This window comes from Sinocyclocheilus grahami, unplaced genomic scaffold (genome assembly GCF_001515645.1).
Source record: "Sinocyclocheilus grahami isolate Dianchi unplaced genomic scaffold, SAMN03320097.WGS_v1.1 scaffold865.1, whole genome shotgun sequence".
Taxonomy (NCBI): domain Eukaryota; kingdom Metazoa; phylum Chordata; class Actinopteri; order Cypriniformes; family Cyprinidae; genus Sinocyclocheilus; species Sinocyclocheilus grahami.
The window spans coordinates 591031-602948 of NW_015506044.1; the positions used below are offsets into that span (position 1 = coordinate 591031).

Here is an 11918-nt window from a genome sequence, read left to right on the forward strand (position 1 = left end):
GGGCGGTGGTTAACTATATAAAGCTGTATGAAGTTGTGCACTACTGTCTTGTCAGACTCCACAACTTTCCTGGAGCTTTGATTAATGGGGATGGATAATTCATCATGGCTGGCAGTGATGCTGCTGCTGTGTGTATCAGACATATCGACAGACCTCAGAGTTTCCCAGCTCACCCCCTGCTGAAGTCCAATATAAGTGTGGTGGGTCAATAACGCTATATGCCCCCTAATGCTAAGTATTGTCCCCAAGGATTTTGACAGCCTTGGCTTTCCTAGTCTCTTGTAGTAAAGACAATTTCACAGAACAGAGTTTTACAAGCAAAAAACCATTTGACTCCAAAGCGGAAACTTCAATTAAACGTCCTGGAGAATTAATTAGTCTCAGGGCTTTTAGCTCAGTGTGTTTTTGTATCTTCCAGTGGTGGGGTAATCATTGACTATAGTGTAATAATAACTCAGTGCAGATTGCCTACTGTAGTCTCTCGGCTTGCAGCTTCTGCATATTCCACGGAGCTCTTTCTGCCTCTGTGCATGCTTCAGTTCTCCCAATTAGATGACATTGCGGCACTATTAGAGGGGCGAGGGAAACTGAGGCGTTACTTTGAGATAACTGACTCTGCCAGTCAGAGAAAACTAAGTCAAATACTCAGGTCAAAGCAACAGCAGCTAGAAGCCTCCAGCTCCCACTGAGTCATAGGTCAAAGACACTGAACCCCACCGAGCTCAGCAGGTTAAATGAGACATACCTAAACTACTGCTGAGAACTGAAAGAACAAGAGAATGTGATCTTATAAGTCTTGGCAAATATGTTTTATTTGTTTATTTTTTTAAGCATAAATCTAACAACATTTAATAAGGTTTGTTATGAAAGGTGCTTTCCGCCTTAGTATACTTTTAAAGGTCCCATATTGTCAAAACTGAAATTTCCTGTCTTTTTTCATGATAACTCAGGTCTAGGTGCTATGTAACTACCATATTTCAACTACCAAGTTTCAAATCAGTCAATCCTTAGACAAATCCACACAGCCTGCATAAAGTAGCTGTGCTTTTTCACGAACCACTGTGACTTCCGTAAAAAGGTGATGTCAGAACTACTCAGTCAACGTCTTCAGTCACCACCCCGAGCACTGCCCACAGTCCCACTCTCCTTTTGCCAAATCCCCAGACAACATCGCGTCCATGCCATTGCTGAGCAACAACAACACGGAAACATGTCGAGAAAACGCTGTTCAGTCTGGATGTCAGGAAACTACATCATTGCACAGTAGGGTTGTGACAGTCGCCATGACAACCGCGTCGTAGTGCACATGACGTTACATACTCTATAACAAGCATAATACAAAGTTTTGTATACAATTGTAATAATAGTAACAGCTGCAAATTGTTTTATTTAGACTAGAAGGAAGTCTATGCTAATTCACAAATTACCTCAAACGCCATACACAGCGTTGATCCTTTAGATTGGCAGGTTTGAGCGCAGGAAAATACAGTACAGAATACAGAAACCAAATACTACATCGCCAATCTGGAATCATTTCCATTAATATCACCCATCCGCATTTGTACAAGTGTCTTCAAGTTCACGTGATCGCAAACGCTCGACTGGTCAGGTTTGTATTTACTGCATTTGGTGTTCGAAAAAAAAAAACATGAATTACCATTCTGAAACATCCTGTTGTAAGCGCGTTTGAGGAGGTGGTTGGTTGTCTCCTGTTGTCGCCGATTCGGGGTCTGAGTTTGGCTCAAACATGTAAGGCCGGACAACATTTCGCTCAGCATTGACCATCATTACTGGTGTTTCTATTGACCTTACTTGTGAGTATCAACAATCTACAGCAGGCTACAGGATACATGACCCTAGTTACCTGTGGTTGGCCTGGCCATGCATCACTCAGAAAACAACAGGCCAATCAGAAGAGAGGCTCATGAATATTAATTAGACAGGCCAAAATTGACCTGTTCTTTGCAGAGCTCCTGAGAGAGGAGCTGTAAAAATAAATTGAGATGGTTTTTGGTACTTATACCGCAAATATGTATTCTTAAGAACATCAAGACTTAAAATAAAACTCCAGAAAGGTGTAAAATATGTGACCTTTAACTCTTTCCCTGCCAGCATTTTTGAAAAAAGTTGCCAGCCACCGCCAGCGATTTTCATGATTTTCACTAAAATTTGATGCCTCCAGTATATTTTGCTGTATGAATATTAGAATATGCAATACACCAAAATAAAGATCAGAGCCTCTACTTTTAAACTACTTTAAAAAAAAAAAAAACCTTTTTTTATCAACACTTGAATATAGGTAGGTTTCATAAAAAAATCATTATTTTGAGCAATAAAACTACATCTGGATAATATTCAGTACGATTATCAAAGCATAAATCCAGTAAATCGCTTCCATCAATACCTCAAAGCTTGCACAGACATATACCACTTCCTGGATAAACATTTTTCTCCGTAACATTATACAGTTTTCATTTATATGCTGTCTATTGCTGATGATCGGATTATTTTTCATATGCATCTGTTTACATAAGAGATGTAAAGTTTCTCCGTCCTGTTCATGTGTGTATTTGTTCGGGAGGTTTTGTACTCGTTCAGAAGATGTGTAATAGCGCCCGAGTGTATAACAGTGAAAACACGAAAAGCCGTCAAAACTCGTCTTTGGCGGGGAAGCGTTTTCTTCTAAAAGACAAGATAACTCGTCAATGGCGGGGAAAGAGTTAATAGTAATAATTCAACTTTTTTATATGACAATTGCAGCTTTATGTCTTGTAATGTGACTTTGTATCTCCCAGTTGTGACTTTATACCTCACAGCTGCAACTATATTTTTGCAAGTGTGACTTTTATATTTCATAATTCAACTTTAATTATTGCAATATAACTTTCTAATTTAAAATTTTATCTTGAAATTACTTTTTTTAGTTTTTATTCTGAGGTGGACAGAAGTTCGAAACAGATTTTAATTTGTGATACATTATTTTACACAATTTTCTTAAGAAATGTTCTTTGAAGTTCATTAATTAATTAATTAATCCATCCATCCAATCAATCAATCAATCAATCAATCAATTTATATTTATTTATTTATTTTTACCATAATAACATTTATACAATAAAAAACAAGGCAAAAATAATGATTAAGAAGATGATCTTGTAGTTTACTGGTAAGGACCACTAGAGATTTCCCTTCTCATTCACATATTCTTTTCCCACAAATTTCTTCCAGCTGTGATTTTGTTGATTTTGTTTTACCATGTAAAAATAAAAACTGTCATTACCGATCTCATAAAAACATCCATCATGTAATCCCTCACACTCACCCAGCAAGCTCCAAATCATTGTTTACAGTATATAGCTTTAAAATGTTAATTAAGCAGACCATACTGAGACACCTTAATCTGTAATTAACCACACAAACATATGCAAATATGGAAATCTGGGAGCAGCAGGCTGGGCGGACCTCGGCAGAGTGTGACGGATTCTCCGCCAAAGCTCTCTCTGTTGAAGTGGGGGACAGATGTAGTGGGGTGAACAGGCCAGCTGGGACGGTTTAGATGAATCAACTTCTCTATATCTTTCCCCAACAATCTATTTATTGAAAATAACGGCTGTGCCAGGTGAGGCGTAGGTTCACTGATGCTTTCCCAATACACAGCACAGACAAAAGACAACTCTGCTTTTATTTTTGAATGTCGCAGTGGTTTTGTAAATGCATTCCATATTTCGACCTTCACTGTTTATTTAATCTTTAACTGTGACCATGCCCTGCCGAGAAGGCAATTTTATTAGGTTGATATTGTTGTAATGTTTCACTGTTGTTTGGTCAGCAAATACTGTGTGGCATACAGAGATTACATATTAGTTTTTGCTGAATGAAACTACTGGAGACAGTGGTGTATCAACACCAAATAGTATATTTTGGAAGCCAGCATGCTGATGTCTCTACCAGGTTTCACTAAGTAGCTGAAAGGAATAGTTCGCTCATAAATGAAACCGTGGTAATTACTTTTCACTCCAGTCCTGTAGGTGGCAGAAATGGACCTTTGAGGTTGGTCTGTAGAAACAGCAGAAGAAGCAGGTAAATGTTTCCACCACCTACTGAACTGGAGTGTGAAGTGCTGGGTGGAAATTGCACATTGCTTAAAGGGGTCATATGATGCTATTTAAAATTTTCCTTTCTCTTTGGAGTGTGCCAAGCTTTTCGTGCATAGATAAGATCCCTAAAGTTGCAAAGACTAAAGTCTCAAACCCAAAGAGATATTCTTTATAAAAGTTAAGACTCGTCCACGCCCTCCTAAAATGCCTCGCTTAAACACGCCCCCTCATATCTACGTCACTGCGTGGGAAGATTTGCATAACACCGCCCAAATGTTCACGCAAAGAAAGAAGGCGCAACTTTTATTCTCGCTGTAGTATTGTTGTTGCCACCTCCGCCATGTCCTGGAGACACTGTGTGTTTCGTTGTGAAAGCGAAACTATTTTGTTTGGCCTTCCAAAAGAGGACGATATCCGCTTCGTCATGCCTAGAGCTGATCCGTGCAGGTCGCTGAGGAAATACATCAACTTCGCACTGTGGATCGCCGGATGGGCTTTCACCGTCGACGAAGCGGAGTCTAGCACGGGGTCATCACATGTGGTTGCCACAAGCCCGCCGGCCGTGCCGTTCTCAAGCCCGTCGGCCGTTCCTCACTCTGGCCCGCCGGCCGCCGCTCACTCAAGCCCGCCGTGTGTGACGCTGTGTGTTTCGTTGTGAAAGCGAAACTACTTTGTTTGGCCTTCCAAAAGAGGACACAACTAGAAATCAGTGGTTAAGTTGTATTTGCAACACTGTTCCAGAACAGTTCAACTCAAATATTCAGATGTGTGCAACGTATTTTACGGAGGACTGTTTCCTGAACCTGCAGAGTAACGTCAGCCAACAATGCTGTGCACAAAGGCTGTTTCTTTAAAGTGTGGCAGTTCCAACTTTGCAAGGACAGTCTGGCGCTTCTGACTCACAGCCTGTAAGTTTTTTATATTTAAAGAATTTGCCACTGACGATTCAAACGTGAGTTTTGAGCAGTGTAGAGTAGCGCTTGTTGTTTGTCGTTTCTCCGATCACAAATGCAGACATGGTTTTATGTTTACGCGGCGCGATACGCAATGTAATGCATAAAAAGACAGTATAAGTCGTTATAATCAGTAATTATGTCCCCACTGGATGCAACAAATGCCTCGTTTGTAATGGGTGTTATTGGTGTTGTCTCATGGCACCGGGACACGGCATCACAGTATGATAAGTGGCGTAACATTTCCATCACACGCTTGAGGTGTTTAGCGAATCACAATGCACTGGATAGCTGGCCAATCAGCATACACCTCGCTTTTCAGATGATGAGCTTTTTAAAAATCGGCGCATTTCAGAAAGACGGGGCATAGAGGAGAAATGATAATGTACATTATGTGGAAAATAATGTCTTTTTTTAACCTTAAACCGCATAAACACATTGCATTACACCAAATACAGAGCATAATGTTCTATTTAGCAACGTCATATGACCCCTTTAACACTTTCCCCACCATTGACTAAATTTTCCATAATTTATGAGACATTATTCCCCACCGTTGATGGAATTTTCAAGCTCTCCATGTTTTGGCTATTATAGGTTAGGGGGCACTATTACACATCTTCTGAAAGAGTACTGAACATCTTGATCAAAACATGGAGAAGAAGAAGCAGAAACAAGCTATCACATATGTAAGCAGATGCATATGTAAAATAATGTGATCATATAACATTATATGCTATAAATCAAAACTGCCTAACATTACCAAATGAAATGGAGCTTTGGGGATGTTGATGAAACGATCTACTCCATATGTTTTGATTATTGTTCTGAATTCGATCCAGACAAAGTCTTTGACAAGAACACGATTTTCTCAGCTTTTTGTTAATATAAATTACATTTATATTCAAATGTTGATAAAAAAAATTATGCATGAAGCTTTATTTTGAATTTGTTTAAAAGCAGAGGGTCTGTTCTTTCTTTTGACACATTGCAAGTTCAGATATTCATATAAGAAAGTACTTTGAAGGCCATTATATTTTTGTGAAAATGGTCAAAAATGCTGGTGGTGGCTGGCCAATTGGAAAGAGTTAAGTACTGGGTTGTCTTTCATCAAAAATAATTGGAGCACTTGAAAATAGATCAGTGAGCTGCATGTATCTTGTGTTGAATGTTTTTTTTATTAAGCATTAAAATGAGTCACAATATACTCCCCATATACCGAATTGAGTATATACGGATATTCGTTCAGTTTTCTTGTTTTGCATTCAACTGGTTGACCAGCAATAAACCACCACTAAATAACATGAATTAGCGTGGACCAGTTTTCATGTCTTTTCAGCAGGTCCAGCTGACTAATGAATCATTCAGAACTGGTTTTTGATAATGGCTCTCAATCTAAACTGTATTTCCTGTTGCCGACAGACAGAGGAAGTGCACTGATTTTCCACTTGTTCTGAGGCGACCTATTAACCCCTCACAATGTTATAAGCCAAAGCTTTCTACTGCTTTGAGCACAAGTGTCACATTTCCGATATTCTGTCACTAATGCCCACACAATCAATTCATCAAACAACCATCCACCAACCCGCTCAAGGTCAGGCCACAAAAGAGTCAAGCGTCTAACCTTTGAAGGGACATCTTACCAAGTATTTGGAAGCTAACGCTGATGAATCGCCATTGTTAATATCCTCCAGTCTGTCACATTCCCTGCACAGAGTATGTAAAGAAGTGGAGAACAGTGATGAATGAATTCATTTATTTCAAATATTTTTGCTTAAGTGCGTTTCTGGCTTTGTGGAATCCGAATTGTGTGTCCAAGATGTGATCTTCCATTGGGTTTGGTTCAGCAAATCTTTGTGAAAATTAGTGTGTTTTTGAACAAGAAAAAAGTGCTGATTTTTATTCATGCGTTTGCTGTTGAAACTTGGGTGTATTTGGTGTGGAAAAAGTGAAATTAATAAATCACTAGTTTGTCACATCCTAAATTGCCTGCTTGTGATTGCAACGCAATGGGAGGTCATTTTGAAGGCAGAAAGAAAAGTGAGCTATTTGAATTCAAGCTTTGATTGCTTCAGATTTTTGTGTTCACCCTGTCAGTCCATTTTTCACTATCATCTTAACCACAATAAAATGCAGCTGGAAATGAAACATGCTACAGCTGGGGAAAGAAATTACTGCAAGTTTGGCCTTTGAGGATGTGTCAGGGTTTGATTGACAGCCCCAAATTCGAAAAATAATTGGTCAAGTCAAGTCAAGTCACCTTTATTTATATAGCGCTTTTAACAATACAGATTGTGACAAAGCAACTGAACAGCATTGAATAAAATAATCGGTGTATTTTATTTCAGACAAATAAGCTTGCATTGACATTATAGCTAAACTTTTGGAGAACAATTGGAAGAATACTGGTTTATGTGTTATAGCCAGGTCTAAGTTTGCTTACAATCTGAGTTTAAAGCAGCTCAAAAGATTGTAGTCTCAGTTTAGTTAATTCAGTGTGAGGAAATAAAATACAATATAAGAAAGATTGATTGAGAAGCCCAGCTTGTAGCAGTTTTGCAATAGCTGGCTGTATTTTACCACCTCAACTACAATGCGTATTATGCAACAGCTTCATTGATTGAAATGGAAGTTTTGCAGAATGCGGGATGCAGATAACCAGCTCAACCTGGCTTGAAAAGTTGTATGTACAGTGTTTTGCTGTTCATGTTTCTAGATTTTTGTCATTTATGAAGTGTAAAGCCTACAGTCAGTCTACAGCAAGCACTGGAAAACAAATCAGAATTTTTTTTTGTCTGCGGGTGGGTCCCGTACACCACTGGACCGCACGCTGCGTGCTTAAAGCATAGACAAACTAGAACACTATAATGGGAACGTTTGTCACATTAAATCACTAGCATTATTTGCAAGGTGTTTTACCAAGGCTTAAAACGTTAAATGTGTGATTTACTTAGTCTCATTTAATCCAAAGCATATCTGGAATGGGTATACATGATGTTGGCCAAGTCTAGTACAATACATGGCCAAAAGTATATAGACGCCCACTCCTAATTAAGAGGTGTGGCTATTCCAGTAACTGGTTTTGAAGATAAATCCTCACCATGCACATATGATTGTGGGGTTTGGGTACTTTTGGGACATATAACAATGGCATGTTTGTGGAAATTATTGTAACAAGGTTTTTAAAAAAATTTTTTTTATGAATGTAGCACATGGTCATGATTAACATCGCACATTTATGCACTCAGGGTTTATGTGAATGAATCCTGAATATTGCCATTATGCTCTCTCACATGGGCCTGAGATCAAAGTAGCTCTGGTATCGCATGTTGATACTTATTAATGGACCTCTTTGTCAGGACTGAGCTCTACAGACTTTCAGCAAAGTGGCCTAAAATTGCAACATAATTGGGCCATCTATGAGTGTGAGGCTAAACATTCATTCCCTTCCTCCCCAAAGACTCTCCCTCTCTCCCTCTACCTGTCTTTCTTTATAACCACTCTTAATAGTTAATTTGGTGTTGCACTTCTGTTTGGTAGCAGCAGGATAACTTCAATCGTTTGCTAAACAAAATCAAGATAACAGGATTGATATTTTATTTTGCCTTTTAGTAAAAGTTGACTCATTGTGTTGTACTGTATAGACATTGGGGGATTCTAGAAAGTCAGTGAGCATGGCAAAGCAAAGCATGAGCGATGTGGGAAAGAAATTCAGATTCACCGACTGAGAAAATGGAGTGAGAGGTGAGATCGACACAGAACGGGACAGTGCAGGACAGTCTGGACTTGTTCCTGTCCACTGTCCAATGAAGAGGTGTTTAATGAGAACTCAGGGAGAGAAAAAGAGACAGCGAGGGAGTGAAGGAGACGGCAAACCTGAGAAATTGAATGTGAAGTGTAAGGTAGAATGAGAGAGGAGTTTGGAATATAAAACTGGTTTTGGCATTAAATATTAATCTTCCTCAGGTTTGGAAGAGCAGAACGTTTCTTTCCAAAGCACTGCGAAACACTCAGCAAAAGGTATGGACCCAAGAGGGAAATGTAGCTCACACCCATAAACCACACAGCGAAAGAAAAAAAAAATGAAACAGATTTTCTCTAATGAACTGCTGTCCACAAGCATGAACATTTAAATCAGGACACACCTGCGTCCACAGGCATAACATGCTCACGCATCACATCCATATATGCAAAGTACCTCACATACTTTCTTCTCTCAAACTCATAATATTATATCACAGTAAGATCTTTAGCCAGTGAAGCAGAAATCTGCATCTGACTGCATTCACATCGCCCAATATGCACATCCCCCAGCTGTTTCAGCATAAACAGCCTTTTCTTTTTCAATTTACCACTGCATCCTCACATTTCAATAATGCATGGTTTAAGAGAGAAACAGAACAATACATTATATTGTGCCTCGGTTTTGTTTCATTTAAAGTACCTGTACTAGAATGCTTTAGCAATTTTATAACCCTTTATTTGCTAATGATTAATTGTCAGGCAAAAAAATTGTGATTAATGATTTATTTGCTATTTTGTTCATCACAATATAAATGTAATACACTCATTAACACACATATAGACATTTTTTTCTCTTTAAACCTGGAATCCTACAATAAAATGTGTGATTTTCTTTGAGGCTTTGCAAACAAATATTGCACATAAATATTGCTATTTTCTTTTAAGTGTTTCTCTTTTTGTCTGCTTTTAAAAAAAAATTTTTTCCCATAATATAATAATATTTCAAATAAATGCTTATCTTTTGAGCTTTGTTTGTCCTGATAGATAGATAGATAGATAGCTAGATAGCTAGATAGATAGATAGATAGATAGATAGATAGATAGATAGATAGATAGATAGATAGATAGATAGATTTCCACACAGGTTTGTCTTTTACCACAAAGTCCACCTTATGATGAAAGATGAATGATTAATAAGGTCATGGGCAGGTCGAATCAAATATCACACTCCCGGATGAACAATAACAGTTCCCCAGTCCTGGTGTCATCACCCCAACTCTCTATTTCCCATCTATTGCCTGTGCAATGTGATATGTAATTCAGCCAGGGCCATTCAGTTTTATAATAAAAGATGGCCTTGCAGCCCCAGTGTGGGTCAAGGAGAGCGTCTGGCCCACATTAAATAGAAATCTGACTTAATGTCATACATGAGGTGATATGGGAGTTGGCTTGAGCTGCATGTGTCAAAAAGGGTTCTTCTCCTACAGGTCTTTCATTAACATAATAATAATGTTTGATGTATGTATATATTTATACAAGGTGAAGTTGATGATGGCAGTCTGTGTATATTGTGCCCTGCTTTAGTGGATAAAGGTAAAAGGCATAAATGTATCTGTTTGATCACACACATGCATATGTACATACAGACTACCATCATCCACTTCACCTTGAATAAATATATATACATATACAGAACATTATTTTTATGCTAATGAAGAATATGTGTGTATATATTTTATTCATAAAATTTAGGTAAGAACAGGGAACAGCTTGCTTCTGTGATGAGCAATTAATACATTTCTTTATGGATTTTGATGTATACCTTGTATTATTGTCAATCCAATCTAAGCCTCTTATTAAAACCTCAGATGGATTTATTTGCATTTTATCTGAACAAATAATTAGCTGCAATCACATTTGCAAAATCTAGGTGCATTTAAATGTTGGATACAACAGGAGCTTTCTTTTGAGAAGCCGTCCAGATGATTCATTGGCATGAAGGTGATGTCTTGTGTGTCCAAAGACTTAGATGCAACCAGCAAATTCAATTATCTACTTTCCCTTAGCTAGGTTGTCCCAACAAAGTGGACGATCAATCAGGAAGACAAGGTCAAAGAGGCTACTAATTGGCTGATGGTGAAGGAGCATTAATATTAAAATCAATATGTGCATGTCACAAGTACTCTAAGGAATAAAAAAAAGTTCTTAAAAGCATGGTTTTTGTTAATTTTGCAGCATGTTTTACCTCCCAAAAACTGCATACTATACCTTAAGTATGATGGGCCATTTATTTTCATTTAGAATTTTGACCTGAACTCTTCCTACTTCTACTTGGAAAATCAATGACCATGGCCATGATGAAAAATTATAAGTATTACGTGGTCCTTGTGACTTGCTGCCAGCCGTGTTCCCATTTTTAATGTCCCCTTCCCCTCTTTGGCCATTTTCACTTGTGAGCCTGAATGGCGGCCCAGAGAATCTAACTAACTGAAAGTTGTTGTTTTTTGGCCCACCACTGTACTGTATAGTGTACACTCATAATATTAAATTCATACATGCTGCATCGTGGTGTGCAATTAAGTCAGCAGTTCACCCATTTCCCCCTGATAACAATTGCTATATCCTGCTCAGCCTTCTGGGAAATCCCTATAGTTTAGCTGACCCCAAATTAAAAATCCTGCAGCCGCTCATTAGTTCCTCGCTGCCCTGCGAAACAAAAGCGTGTCGAAGTGGAGCAGAGCTATTGATCATATTAGCATAAAAAGCTGCAGCGGCAGGTTACCTGAACTGATCGCTTCTCCCCGCAGCAGAGGTCAAAGAGCAGGGTTACGACCCACCTTGAGCTCCATGAATACTACATTATTATTATTGCTACCTTTGTCATTACTGCATTGGCTATGGGTTAGAGATGAAGATACAGTGTTAAATTGCAGAGGTCAAAAGGACACTGACTTTGGGTGTCTGACAGAGACTATTTGGACTCCCTGGTCTTTCTATTCTTTCTCTCTTAAGTAAAAGGAATATATATATACAGGTATATATTTATATATATATATATATATATATATATATATATATATATATATATATATATATATATATATATATATATGTATATATATAT

The 11918-nt window shown here is 38.2% G+C and overlaps 1 protein-coding gene across 1 annotated transcript in view; it reads left to right on the forward strand.

Moving 5' to 3' along the window:
• Positions 1–11918, forward strand: part of dlgap3 (discs, large (Drosophila) homolog-associated protein 3) — a 170074-nt gene that overhangs the window by 79924 nt on the left and 78232 nt on the right. The gene's annotated exons all lie outside the window — the stretch shown is intronic.